The following is a 12,998-nucleotide window of genomic DNA, read 5'->3' as shown; positions in this document are numbered from 1 at the left end:
AAATAGGGAACTAGGGAAGGCATTCCAGACAGGGGTAGCTTCAGTACTCAGGCCAAATTTAACTAACTTAGAATCTTTTTTTTTTTTTTCCTAACTTAGAATCTTAAGGGAGAAATGCAAGTAACTGAATACGACTATGCACTGGGGGCAAAGGGAGAAAGTGAAAAAGGATGAAAAGATAAATAAGCCAGATCATGAAAATCCTGAAAGCCAAGTGAAATTCAGACTTTTCTTGAAGGCAATAAAAAAATCACAAAAAAAGGGTGTTTAGCAGAGGAGTTACATGCTCAAATGTGTTAGACAAATTACTGTGGGAAAACTGGGTTGGACAGCAAGACTCGAAGAGGGTAAACACTCAGGAGGCTACTGCAGCAATCCAGGTAAGAGACGATGCGAACCATGGAGTAAACCTTGGGGATAAAGAAAAGGCAGAGATTCAAGAGATATTAAGAAAAAATAATCCAACAGGACTCAGTGATCAATCAGAAAAGAAAAAAAAAGACAATAAATAGCCCATATTTCTGCCAAGTTATTATTAGCTGAGTCTACTATTTACTGAATTCTTACCACACATGCAGTATCTCATTTAATCTTCCCCTAGAAAAAAGACAGAAAACAGTCAGTTTGTCTCATATTTTTTATTGAGAATGGGAGAGGAAAGGTTGAGGACTACAGTTTTGGACATGCCGAGTTTAAGGTATGTGTAGGAGCATACAAATGGACAGATCATGAACATAGATGATATATAAGGCAGTTATCAGGAAAGAGCTTTGGGTTGGAGATTAGAGAATTAACAGCATAGAGAGAAATATTTTTAAAAGTAAAATATCTCCTTTATGCCAATATTTATTTAATACCTACATACCTACAGTGTTGGGATGAGTGTTAAGCAAAGGGGAAAAAAAATGGGTAAGATTCAGTGAAGCTCACAATTACTAGAGGGAGGAGTTAGTTCAATATGTAGTATAAGAGTTCAGAGCAAGTCACTCCAACATGTGCTTCCGTGGTATGCAGATTATTTTGAGCTAAAGGCAACCAAGACCCTTGGGCTCAAAAGAAACTTCTGCCCCAGCCCCCTTAAGTACCTAGAAGAATTTAAATTAGGGACCCTGCCCATGTTAACAGATCAGAAATAACCTCTTTTGACCTATCTATATGGCAGGGCAAACTACTAATTATTGAACATTTGTTCTTATCGTCCTGCAAATGACACTCTGAAGAGACTCCAAGGTGCCTTACCTCATCCTTAGCTCAAAATATCAAATACACCTCATTTTCCCTTTCTGACTCTGAACCTCTCATGTACTAGTATGTGGAGTTCCCATGCAAATAAAATTTAACTTCTCGTCAATCTATCTCATGTCAATTTACTTATTCAATCAGCCAAAAGACTCAGAGGAGAAAAGGGGGAATTTTTCCCTTTCCCCACAATAGCAATAAGTGCATAATGGAAATACATCATAAATGATTATCTTTGCTGGGAAAGAAAGGAAGACTAACCACCTAAATCTTGAAGTAGGTTAGCAGAGAGTTTAAGGGGAGAAAGACAAGGAGAACAGTAAAAATATACTCCAGACAGAAGAAACAATAAATTCAAGGGCAGAAATGAATTTTTTAAAAAAAAAATAGATGCCCTGCTTCAGAACAGAAAATTAAGTATTATTCATATCAGTATCCCAAACTAATTTTTTTAATATATTTTTATTGATTTCAGAGAGGAAGAGAGAGAAACATCAATGATGAGAGAGAATCACTGATCGGCTGCCTCCTGCATGCCCCTATTGAGGTCTGAGCCCACAACCCAGACATGTGCCCTTGACCAAAACTGAACCCAGGAACCTTCAGTCCACAGGGCAATGCTCTATCCACTGAGCCAAACCGGCTAGGGCCAAACTAATTCTTAAATTTAATGAATAGAAAGGATATATTAAAATGTTTAAAAAGAAAAGACAGGAAATTCACTTTACTAAATACTAGAGCACACTATAAAACATAGAAAAATTAAGTGGTACAACTACAAAAATCAAATAAAAGATCAAAAACTATTATGAGTCCAGAAATAATCCTAATTACATCTCAAAATTTATATGTAAAAAGATGGGTTTTCTAAAACAGGAGGGTAAGAGAAAATTGTTAATAGTGTTAAAATGATTTAACAGTAATTTGTAAGATAGTTAAAGTAATGTGACACTTTATACTAAAATAAATTCTGATTATAGAGTAAATTTTTAAAATATTAGGAAAAATTGACTACCACATCTGTGGAACAATGAAATTTCTTAATTTGGAAGCATGTAGCATTGACAAAGCAAAAGAATAGATGCATGTATGAACATTTTAAATTTCTGACAATTAAAAGTAACCAAAAAGTAAAAGAGCAAACTAGAGAAAAATATTTTCAAGAAAAAACCATAACCATATGTTTGGGTGCTACTCAAAGCTTTAAGAGATACAGACCCAATAGATGATCAAAGGATCTGAACAGACAACTCATATTTAGAAAAATACAGTGTCCACCATCAGTCAGTAAAGTTTAGTGAAATTGGTACACCCAAACCCACTGCTCAGGCGAGTGCAACATGTGGGTTCTTTAAACCAGTAATTCCACTGACTAAAAGTCATAAAATTCTAGCTTACTTAGCCAGTTTATTCCCTCAGGGAAATTAATGAACTGGTTTTTTTAATTTCTGAAATTATGTGAGTTTAGGTAGCACAAACTGATTAATCTCAATCTAGATGTACTAATAAAATGATTTCTGGAGGACAATGCTGAGATTCTTCCAACAGCCTGCCAACTTTCCACCTAAGCATTTTTTTTTTTAATATTTTTTTATTGATATCAGAGAGAAGGGAGAGGGAGAGAGATAGGAACATCAGTGATGAGAGAGAATCATGGATTGGTTGCCTCCTGCACGCCCCACACTGGGGATCGAGCTGGCACCCAGGGCATGTGTCCTGACCGGGAATCGAACCGTGACCTCCTGGTTCATAGGTCGACGCTCAACCCAAGCTATACAGGCCAGGTTCCATCTAACCATATTTTAAAGACATTAGTACAGTGGAAAGGTGCTTAAAAGTAAATTCAATATACCAAAATTCAGAGTAATGCTAAAATCTACATATGGTTTTATATAAGCAAACTGAATTACTCATTATAAAGTAGAGGGGGAAAAGTTCAGGCCACAAACCAATACCACAGTCCCCTCTTATCTGAGGGGGATTCATTCCAAGACCCCAGTGGATACCTCAAATTGCAAATAGTACTGAACCATATATATATATATATATATATATATATATATATATACTGTTTTTTTCTATACATACATGCCTATGATAAAATTTAATTTATAAATTAGGCACAGTAAGATATTAACAACATAGAACAATTATAACAATATCCTATATAATAAAAGCCTAATATGCAAATCGACCGAACAGCAGAATGACTGGTCAGTGCGCTCCCACTGGGGGAGCACCGCTCAGCCAGAAGCCAGGCTCACAGCTGGCGAGCACAGCAGCAGTGGCAGGCTGTAAGGAGCGAGGGGTCTTAGGCTGGATCCCTGGGGCTCGGGCCTAAGCCAACAGGCAGACATCCCCTGAGGGGTCCCGGACTGCAAGAGGGTGCAGGCTGGCTGAGGGGACCCCCCCCCATGCATGAATCTCGTGCACTGGGCCTCTAGTACTGTAATAAAAGTCATGTGAATATGGTCTCGCTCTCAAAATATGTTACTGCACTGTAGTCATACTTCTTGTGATGTGAGATGATACAATGCCTATGTGATGACATTAAGTTAGGTACTCAGAACCACACACAATTTAAAGCATAAGTTGTTTATTTCTGGAATTTTCCAGTTAATGTTTTTAGACCAGAGCTGACCATGGGATAAGGGAGGGGGGAACTACTATATATATATATATATATATATATATATATATATATATATAATGGTAGCCATTTTTATTATTTTGAGGATAAGAATGATGAGTATGTAATGACATCTGACTTATGCATTGCCTTGGCATGGTAATATAAAAAAAGTTCAATCTCTTTAATTCAGACAAACTACTTCTAAAGGCATTTAACAATGATCTAAGATTAATGCATAACCTCACAAATTGAGATTCCACCCCAAGACTTACAATGTGAATTTTGCATAGAAAAGGGTGAAAGCAAGAAAAACAAAGATGGTAGAGGTATTATCTAACTCACGTGTTTACTGTTTGCTTACCAAAAGACACACATAACTATAAATAACCATGAAGGTATGAGATTTTTAAAAGAAAAATCCTCAGTATTAAAAAATGCACCTACACTGAAAACATTTACTTAGCCTCTATCGTGTACAAGATACTATGCCTACTTAATAAAGAAAAAGCATTCTGTACTGTAACTTAAATGCACTTTTTCTATGAAGTACAACCCTCCCATCCTCTTTACTCTTCTCAAAGCAACTGGAGTCAACAACAGGTACACAAACGGTATGCTGATTTGTACTGGAGGTTGGTTTTTTTGTTTGTTTTTATTTGTTAGTATTTTTTTCATGAATTAATTCGTAGCCTCCTCGAAGAAAAAAAAGCAGCCATTACTTTCCTATTTGCACCATCTCCACCACTGCAGGCCCCATCCTAGCACAACCACCTAAATAATAAAGGCTCTGGCATAAGGATAAAAACTGTTGTCATTGCTGATCTTTAAAAACGTAAGGGGAAAAAATCGAACCACACTGATCATCAAAACACAAAACCCACGACGTTGACATTTCAAGTGAGTAAGACTTCTTTCATTGACCACTGAAGGGTGAGGGTGAAAACGAGTGACAAGAGGGGCTGGTGTCGGAGTGAAAAACAGTGACGAACAGCGGGACGAAAAGGCTGCCGCTGGGAGGAAAAGACGGCGTTTTTAATAAGTGGGAGAAGGGAGAGCGCCAGGATTGTGTTCTCGGGGCCCCACCAACCCCCCCTTTTCTGAGTTCACCAGTCTCCGGGCAAGAAGCGCCTCTGGATCGGCGTCACCAGGCCGAGCAGGAGACCCAGCCAATCCCGCCTCCGAGTGGGACCTGCCTCGGCGCCCCGCAGCCTCCGCGCGGCCCGCACGGACACAAACGCGCCCGCGCCGCGCACCTAGGTCCCGGTTCCAGACTCGCCCAAAGGGAGACTCGTTACAGGCAGCCCGGAACGCGATCTGGCACCGACACTTTTTTTCCTTTCTTTCTTACTTTAGCTCTATTTCTGGGGGGAAGAAAGTGTGTTAACCAAGAGAGAATTAAGTTGACTCTTCTACGGAAAACCGATTCCAAACGGACACCTCGGAGAGGGTCCGGAAGACAGGCGGGGTCGAGCAGGGTCCCGGTGAGGGTCAAGCTCGCGCTGGGAGTGGGGAGCAGGGAGTCGAAGGTCTCCCCGCAACATTCAGAAATCAAACCGGGTACAGGAGTGAGTCCATACACGGTTCCGCTACGACTACGTACTCGGGTGGCCCCGGGGGCCAAGAACGCGCCGCCTGAAACGGCGGCGACGCTCGGAGAGGCGCCCGGTGCGGCCCCAGCGGGAACCCGAAGGGCCCCCGGCGCGGGGAGGGCGGCGCTGGGGCCTGGAGGCCCGCCAGGAACCAGGAGCCCGGGGGCCGGGCACACACCGCGGCCCCCGCCTGCGCCCGGCCCCGGGCGGCGCGCCAGGGCCCGCCTCCCGCCGACGCCGCACTTCCCTTCCGTCCGGGCGCCTGGGCCCGCGGGCCGGGCTGGAGGCGGCGGCACCCGACTCCGCGTTGCGAACTCTGGGTTTCGGTCGCAGCGCCGCACGCCCCTTGCCTCCCGCCCTCCGCTACGGCTCGGCGCCCGCGGACGCCTTCCCTGCGGGATCCTGGCCGGGGACCGGCCGCCCCACCTCCCGCCCGCCCGCCCGCCACTTTACCTGCTCCTGGAGCCCGCGGGGGGCGTCGGGGCCGGGGCCGCGTCGTCGGGTGCGCAACGCGGCGACGCGGGTCCGCAGCCCTTTCCCGCCGCCGCCACTGCGCTCTCTGGCGCGGCGCGGGGCTGGCCGGCGGCAGGCGCGGAGGGGAGACGCGCGACGGGCGCCCGGCGGGGAGACACTGCCGCTCGCCGCTCGGCCGGGGAAGAGCAGCCTCGCCGCCGCGCGCCGCGAGAGGGCGGGTGGGCGGCCGAATGGGGAGGGGTCTCGGCGAGCCGGGAATGGCTGCCACGTCGCCCAGGTGGATCGCCGCCCTCCCCCTCCCTCGCAGCCGCCCGTTCCCCGCCGCGACCTCTGGTTCGTCCCGGGCTCCGCCAAGCGCGTGGGCCCGCCCCCGGGGCCGGCCTGGGGGACCCGGGCCCCCGGGCGCGCCCGCCTCCTCCGCCTGCGCTGGGCAGCGAGGCCGGCCTGGCGGGCTCTGCCGCGTGGGACCCGTTCCTCCTCCTCCCGAAAACCTCGCCGGAAAGCCTGCCTAGTTTCCCCCTTTCCTTGGGGGCCGGGGGCGGGGTGGGGGGGGTCACATAGAGGAGCAAGCCCTTTTCAATGTGTCGGGTTTTCGGGGGGCCGTTTGGCGCCGATGAACGAGACAATAAAGGAGCCCGAAATGCGCGTGGAAACCAGCGGCGCCGTGAGCCACCGCGGTGTCCAGCCCTTCTCTCCCTCCCGAGCCCCAAAGGCAACTCGGGGACACAAGGTCGGACTCGCCGGGGGAGGCGGGGCGGGCTCGCGGGCTACACGTTGGGAGGGACCTCGGGCCGGACGGCGCGGCCTCCCCGGGCCGTGGGCTCCGGGCGCGCGGACCCGCCCCTGCGCGTGCGCCCTGTGGCCCGCGGGCTCCCGGGCGCGCGGCCCTCGGCCCCTCTGCGCGTTCGGGCGGCGGACACGGCGCGGCCGCCTCCGACTCGGACACAAAGGGGCCCACGGCGGCCGCGGGCTGGTCCGAGGAGGGCAGGTCCCCGCCGGCGCCTCCAGAGCGCAGTCTGCACCCGCCGGCGGGAGCACCCCGACGGGGGCAGCTTGGTTTACGCGGCCGCCGGCCCTGACCTTTGCCCCACCTGGAGCTTTAGTGAAAGCAAAGGTGTTTTCTTCCCTTTGAGGTCACGGCGTTAGTGCCGTGTCCCCCGGGCCGGCTCGGCGTTCTCGGTTTGTTGCTTGTGTGTTCTGACGTCAGACATTCAGTGTTTTCAGGCGCACGAAGCGTTCACTCTCGCTTCCTGGTGGTGGTGGGCGGTGGTGATGTTCTTAGCCGTTTTTTACTCCCTCTCCCCCCACCCCCACCTTTGCAATTACTTTTTATTCTGTTTTCAGTGTTTGTCTTCGAGAAATGAATAGCCCCCTGACAGTGTTCCTTTGCATCTAAGAGACAAACTAGCTTTCAGTGTTGTCGTAGTAATTGCTTTAAACTGAGTAGAAATTTGGGAAAATTGCGAATGGATTTTTAATCTTCGTTTAGGTCTCATTGGAACATCGACTCACACACAATGAAAACAGTCTAGTGTGTGTTTTGTTTTGTTTTAGAAACCAGGAAAATTTCAGCAGAGACCGCGAGATGGTAAATTTTCTCATGAAACCGCCCACACAGAAAAAAATTTAAAGGAGAAGTGTTTTTTCTTTGTTTTGTGTGATTTTTTTTTTAAAAAAGCCCCTGAGTCCTAATGTTAAGGCATTACGATGCAACCACCTTTGTTAGTGCTTTTATTAATTTTAAAACAGCAACGTTTTTTAAGTACCCCAAATCGCAAGACGTAAATAGCCATTGCTGAGCACCTAATATTAATTCTGCCTCTGAACAGCCATTAAATGCGACTAATAGCAATTATATATCCCACTTTACGAATGAAGAAACCTGTGTCGAAGGTTCAGAAATAGCCAAAGTAAAACCAATGAATTGTAGAAGTAGTAACTAGTAAAAAAGTTTTTGTGCTCACACCAGGGAGACAGTTTGCAAACTGGGAGCACTCAAGCCAAAACTTGGAATGCGGCTCAAGGAAATATTTTTATAAAGCAGGTTATATAGTGAGAAAGTGGTGATTGTTTATTCTTCACAGTGATTGCTTAAAATATTAGAATTTTCAAACTTAGGAAACAGTTCAAGTTTGTTTAGGATTTCCAGAAGCATAAGCAAGAAATGACCAAGGTCAAGTTAGTCTTGAAAAATAAGCTAAATTAAGCTTTATCCATATGACTAAATTGGTTCTCTCTGGCAGGGAACCTTTAAGGTTGATCTCCATTTGTGTTTTATTTTAACAAATCCTAGTAATTATAAACTTCAAACAAGTCTAGCAAATTAATTTTGTTCATGGGAAATATGTCCACCATGGCCATAAAAACTGGCATTTAAATTCTTGAACATTTCACCATCACATCTTAAGTCTGAACAATAAGAAATGAAGTGTATTTAACACTGGAAAATATATTTCAAGCCACCAAGACATCACCCAGGCTGAATATTTTTTTAAGTAGTGCTCCCTACATCAATAAAAGGGTAACATCAATATTACAAAGTTCTGAAAGTCCGACTCCAATGAAGAACAAAGCAATCTTTTTACTCAACATTCACAATGCCAGCCTGCCTTTGTGAATATTTAACAACACTTCCTCCTTCCTTATTGGTTTAAATTCTAAACCAATAGAAAAAGTACAAATTTTTTTAAAGGGTTAGACATCAATAAGCATTAGGTTAAAACATTGAATACATGGATTGTGTATCATGCTCATTCTTTTTTTTTAATATATTTTATTGATTTTTTACAAAGGAAGGGAGAGGGATAGAGAGTTAGAAACATCGATGAGAGAGAAACATTCATCAGCTGCCTCCTGCACACTCCCCACTGGGGATGTGCCCGCAACCACGGTACATGCCCTTGACCGAAATCGAACCTGGGACCCTTGAGTCCTCAGGCTGATGCTCTATCCGCTGAGCCAAACTGGTTAGGGCCATGCTCATTCTTATTCAAGGTCATGTATCTTTCTATTTCAAAGAAGAAATTTAAGAATCTGAATTATTGAGTATCTTTATGAACTTGAATACCAAGGTATTACTCCTAATCACACTCTGCTCTCCCTCTGTAACCCAAGTAGTTATGTTACAGTTGATTTTGTTAAAATACATAATTCTCTAAAATACCAGATAAATCTGAAGAATGGCAAAATGCCTACTCCTTAACACTCTGAATAAGATGAATGCTGGTGACCGATTTGGTTCAGTGGATGGAGCATCGGCCTTCGGACTGAAGTGTCGGTCCCAGGTTCGATTCTGGTCAAGGGCATGTACCTTGGTTGCGGGCACATCTCCAGTGGGGGGTGTGCAGGAGGCAGCTGATCGATGTTTCTCTCTCATTGATGTTTCTAGCTCTCTATCCCTCTCCTTTCCTCTCTGTTAAAAATAAAAATAAAAAGATGAATGCTTGCATTTCCTTAGGTGAAAGAGTGAGCCTTTAAGGGAATAATAAAGTTTATATTTTAGAAAACATCTTGGATTTTTGTAAATAAAATGGCCAATGCATTATAAATAAATATATCTTTGCCCAAACCCATCTTTGGTCTATTAAATGAATAACTTCTAAATATGCATATTTATGTTTAAAACATAAGTATGATTTCCTCCAAAAATAGCCTATACTTTTATTTTGATTTGGAGCATTCTGCTTAATTTTAAATATTTACGTATTTGTAACCTCTCTGAGAAGATCATCAATTCCTTAAAGCTAGGTTCTGTCTCCCATTTAGCCTTGTATTCCTCACTGCCAAACTCAGAGCCTTGTACAAAATAAACACTCTGTGGATATTTTCTGAATGAAAGAATGAGTAAGCATTAATCTATGACACAGCGTATGGCAAATCAAAGAAAATCTGTCTCAGGATTTTTTTCTCCTCTACGTAATAGCTGTTAAATACTTGTTTTCATTACCAATTAACTTACAATAGCATTGTGCAAAAACTTTTGTGGACCAAAAAAAGGGGGGGAGTTCTATGGCAAATAACCTCACAGGGTGATCTGATCATAAATTTCTTTTTTTAAATATATTTTTATTGATTTCGGAAAGGGAGAGAGAGAGAGAAACATCAATGATGAGAGAAAATCATTGATCGGCTGCCTCCTGCACACCCCACGGTAGGGCACGTTCCCTAACCGGGAAATCGAACCATGACCCCTTGGTTCATAGATTGATGCTCAACTATTAAGCCATGCCGACTGGGTAACATAAGTGACTTTTTAATGTGTAAAACAGTGCCAGATTTTTGTTTGGGCCCCTTATAGATGTATGTGAATTGTTCAAGTATGTCCTACGTTGGATATTTGTTCGGGTAAGACTTCTCTAATGGAGAAGTTGGCCTTGCTCAGAAATCAATCATGCCGAAACCGGTTTGGCTCAGTGGATAGAGCCTCGGCTTGCGGACTGAAGGTCCCAGGTTCGATTCCGGTCGAGGGCATGTACCTTGGTTGCGGGCAGATCTCCAGTTGGAGATGTGCAGAAGGCAGCTGATCGATGTTTCTGTATCATCGATGTTTCTGTCTATCCCTCTCCCTTCCTCTCTGTAAAAAATCAATAAAATATATTTAAAAAAAAAAAGAAATCAATCATGATTTGTAGGATGTTAGTGAGTTTCCTTGGGGTTTTTTTGGTTTATTTGCTTTGGGGTGTGTTGTTTTTGTGTGTGTTCGGGGGTTTTGTTTGTTTGTGGCTAATTCCAAAACATAGAAGGATTTGATCTGTCTAGAGCAGTGGTTCTCAACCTTCCTAGTGCCGCGACCCTTTAATACAGTTCCTCATGTTGTGGTGACCGCCAACCATAAAATTATTTTCGTTGCTCTTCATAACTGTAATTTTGCTACTGTTATGAATCATAATGTAAATATCTGATATGCAGGATGTATTTTCATTGTTATAAATTGAACATAAAGCATAGTGATTAATCACAAAAACAATATGTAATTATGTGTTTTCCGATGGTCTTAGGCTACTCCTGTGAAAGGGTCATTCGACCCCCAAAGGGGTCGCGACCCACAGGTTGAGAACCGCTGGTCTAGAGCAGTGGTCAGGAAACTGCAGCTCTTTAATCCCTTGAATGTGGCTCTTCCACAAAATACCACATTCGGGCGCACATGTACTGTGCAATTGAAACTTCGTGGCCCATGCGCAGAAGTCGGTATTTTGTGGAAGAGCCACACTCAAGGGGCCAAAGAGCCACGTGTGGCTCCCGAGCCACAGTTTGCTGACCACTGGTCTAGAGCATAGAAAAGGAAAGTTAAATAGCAGTATTTTTTCAGAGATTGACCTGCATTGATCAGGGTAACCCTGCTCAGTATACAAATGCTCCAGTGTCACTCTAGCTGGTTTGACTCAGTGGATAGAGCATCAGCCTGTGGACTGAAGGGTCCCAGGTTTGATTCCAGTCAAGGGTACATGCCTGGGTTGTGGGCTTGATCCCCATTAGGGGACGTGCAGGAGGCAGCCAATCAATGATTCTCTCTCATCACTGATGTTTCTATCTCTTTCCCTCTCCCTTCCTCTCTGAAATCAATAAAGATATATATATTTTTAAAATGCTCCAGTCTCAGTTCAATTGAGTAAATATATATATTCCTGTGATTTATATTGGGGTCTTAAGGCAGCCCAGTAAACAGCATTTTTCTTCTTCTCTGCCCAAATTGAGAATAAAGGGCAAGCACGAGGTAAATAACAACTCAGATGTCACCTTGAACTGATAAGGGCTAACTGAAGAATGTAGTTTATGAGAACCAACCTGACCTGTCACCTGAATCCCTGAATTAGATAGACTTCCCCATCCTGTTTGTTCCATGGGCAGCATAGGGCTTCATTGTGTCTTGTGTGAGTCCATAGGCACTTCTATGTTGGTTGATGGGTCCTTCTTCTATAAAAAGCATTTAAAATTATATGACTGCACTAATATAAATAAAATATGTTAATTTTTTAAAACATATTTTATTGATTTTTTACAGAGTGGAAGGGAGAGGGATAGAGAGTTAGAAACATCAATGAGAGAGAAACATCAATCAGCTGCCTCCTGCACACCCCCTACTGGGGATGTGCCCACAACCAAGGTACATGCCCTTGACGGGAATCGAACCTGGGACCCTTCAGTCCACAGGCGGATGCTCCATCCACTGAGCCAAACCGGTTAGGGCTGTTAATATATTTTTAAACATCTTCTTTTCGCTACAAGTTCATATTTTTTACTTCTAATTTTAAATTAAAACAAAACATCTTAAGGGCCTCTGAAAGTATCCTGGACCCTAGACACTGCCCACTATGCCTAATGGAGAAGTTGGCCTTGCTCAACAGTGGGCCAAATGGGTCTTAAATCCTGGATGAGGTATGTACTCTTTGAGAGCAGCCTTACTCAAGAAAGTGGAAAGAGCCGAAACGGGTTTGGCTCGGTGGATAGAGCGTCGGCCTGCGGACCGAAGGGTCCCAGGTTCAATTCCGGTCAAGGGCATGTACCTGGGTTGCAGGCACATCCCCAGTGGGAGATGTGCAGGAGGCGGCTGATCGATGTTTCTCTCTCATCGATGTTTCTAACTCTCTATCTCTCTCCCTTCCTCTCTGTAAAAAATCAATAAAATATATTAAAAAGAAAGAAAGAAAGAAAGAAAGAAAGAAAGAAAGAAAGAAAGAAAGAAAGAAAGAAAGAAAGAAAGAAAGAAAGTGGAAAGAGAGGATAGGAGGCAAGGTGCCTAGGTTCTTCCTGAACTTACCATTCAGATGGGTAAAGAAATAGTGAGAAGTCAGGAATTACACCATCCTAGTTCAAGCCAACATAAAAGAAATATCAGTAGAGAAAAAGCAACCCTCTCTTAGCAAGTCTGTCCTTACTACTTAATTGGGTGCATTCAGTTATCATAGTTTGATAATAGTAAGATTACCCACCTAACTCTTTTTGCTCCAGGTTCCTGTTTACCAGAAAACTTTCTGACTAAAGCTATATGGCTTCCCATATAGATTTCCCTACCAAGAAGAAAATGTATCAAGTAGCCAATAAGGATACAGTATGCTTTCTGGTTA

The 12,998-nt window shown here is 44.2% G+C and overlaps 1 protein-coding gene across 10 annotated transcripts in view; it reads right to left on the bottom strand.

Moving 5' to 3' along the window:
* The window catches only part of N4BP2 (NEDD4 binding protein 2), an 81,603-nt gene extending 75,157 nt beyond the window's left edge, over nucleotides 1–6,446 (bottom strand). For 4 of the 10 annotated variants that reach the window (XM_036331879.1, XM_036331898.1, XM_036331905.1 and 1 more), the window contains exons 1-2: nucleotides 5,914–6,442; nucleotides 568–597 (exon numbers count right to left, since the gene is read on the bottom strand). The gene's annotated coding sequence lies outside the window, so the exon portion shown is untranslated. Of the gene's footprint in view, nucleotides 1–567; nucleotides 598–5,913 lie in introns of all 10 variants that reach the window. The other 6 variants (XM_036331832.1, XM_036331842.1, XM_036331852.1 and 3 more) reach the window with 4 other exon arrangements.
* Between the last annotated feature and the right edge of the window lie 6,552 nt (nucleotides 6,447–12,998).

Source organism: Myotis myotis, unplaced genomic scaffold (genome assembly GCF_014108235.1).
Source record: "Myotis myotis isolate mMyoMyo1 unplaced genomic scaffold, mMyoMyo1.p scaffold_m19_p_1, whole genome shotgun sequence".
Classification (NCBI taxonomy): Eukaryota; Metazoa; Chordata; class Mammalia; order Chiroptera; family Vespertilionidae; genus Myotis; species Myotis myotis.
Note: the sequence above shows the minus strand (reverse complement) of the source record. Positions and strands in the feature narration are given on the sequence as shown.